General features: G+C 38.9%; 1 long non-coding RNA gene across 1 annotated transcript; it reads right to left on the reverse strand.

Moving 5' to 3' along the window:
• Window positions 1–1,171, reverse strand: LOC130220205 (uncharacterized). Its single transcript, XR_008836150.1, has 3 exons — window positions 1,107–1,171; window positions 493–570; window positions 1–77 (listed from the first exon to the last, which is right to left on the reverse strand). It is a non-coding gene; the product is annotated as an uncharacterized LOC130220205 (long non-coding RNA).
• Between the last annotated feature and the right edge of the window lie 499 nt (window positions 1,172–1,670).

Here is a 1,670-nt window from a genome sequence, read left to right on the forward strand (position 1 = left end):
GCTTGAGCATCTTCACCATGGACGGACAGAGATTTGCGCATTGAATGGTGATGTTTCTTCCACTGACAATTTTATTTCTGAAAAACCACAAATTTATTTATATATTTGTTTTCAATACATTCATTTACTTTTTCTTTTTTTTTTTACCCAACAATGATTTTATAACACAAAGTAATTTTCATTTGTTGATACATTTGCAAACTCTTCTGATCTGTTCAGCATTAAGGTCAGGCCTGGCGCTACGGGCGGTGGGGGAGGGGGGGGGGGGTTTGGGCAGGGGTGGGCAAAAGGGGGCATTGTCCCCTCAAAAAGAATTTGTGCCCCCTCAGTTTTCATAAAGGATTAGTTTACTCAAAACTTAAAATTATTTCTGTCATTAATTACTAAACGCTCCCGTCATTCCAATCGCCTGATTAAGCTATAAAACATTACTAACTAAAGTTGTTAATAAATGCTTCCAACTGATATTGTGGAAATCCTTTAGATACACACCAGAGTCATCAGGGCCTCGGCAGCACAGGAGTCTCCAGGCTCTCCTCAGATGCCTCCAAAAATACTCAAATATCCCACCTGCAGTAAGAAAGATCAAAATTCCAAGATGAGCGTCTACTTTCTGCTACTAAACGTCTGCAAAGATAGACCAGACCATTACATTGCTTTGACAGCACCAATGAAACCTCACATTGTACTATATCATACTGTTTACAGGCATCTCAAGAGTTTGTTTTAAATGTCAGAAAATCAAATAAACACAGTGTCTGTAGCTTTGTGTCGTCCTTTTAATCTCTTCAGTTCACATCAGGTCATTTTTCTCACTCCTATACAACTCATGTTTGTATTGAGAGCACCACCTAGAGGCGTCGAGATGTAGAGATGTCGTTCACCAACTTTAATTTCGATGTTATTCTGCACTTACCCATGTGAAATAATTCCACTCCATAAACTCCGCAGTTTATAGCGGTGGATGGTGACGATGGTAATGATTTACTCGAGTAAAAACTCTAATTATCATTAAGTGTCAAACCGCAGTGATACCCCGCGCCTGTCGGTGTTTACGATGTCATGAACGACGCAGAAGTTAAGACAACAATTTTTTTTTTTTTTACCTCTGATGTTGGTTTCCATGCCTTCCGTCTGTGTCTTGTGGTCAACTTGTTCAGCGTTGTCAAATGTTACCGGCGTCTTTGTAATGGTTTGCAGTAGATATACAGCGTGAGTAAAGGGAGGAGGAGTTTACAGGGAGATTGGAACTTTTTTGTGGCAAGCCGTTTTCACATGTAATCTACAAAGCGTACCTACTGTACTGGGGGTGTGTACCAGGGCAGGAGGATATGATGACCTAAAATCAAAACCTCGATTAATTTCACAATTATTTACCTACAAACAATTTTATTTTCAAAGTCATTATCAGAGTTGGATGTAACACGTTCCTCAGTAACGCATTACTGTATTCTAATTATATTTTTTAGGAACGCAGTAATGTGACGAATGGGATATATGCACAGCTAGAGTTTTTAAGCCAATGATAAACTTCCGGTGAAAGCTTAATGTGACTCTTTTAAATTTCACAAGGTTGTTTTTACAGCATCGATGTTATAATGTAATTACAAATACGCATGGGCCGGTATAAGATTCTGATGGTATGATAACCTTGGATAAAGATTTCACGG

This window comes from Danio aesculapii, chromosome 3, assembly GCF_903798145.1.
Source record: "Danio aesculapii chromosome 3, fDanAes4.1, whole genome shotgun sequence".
NCBI classification, from domain to species: domain Eukaryota; kingdom Metazoa; phylum Chordata; class Actinopteri; order Cypriniformes; family Danionidae; genus Danio; species Danio aesculapii.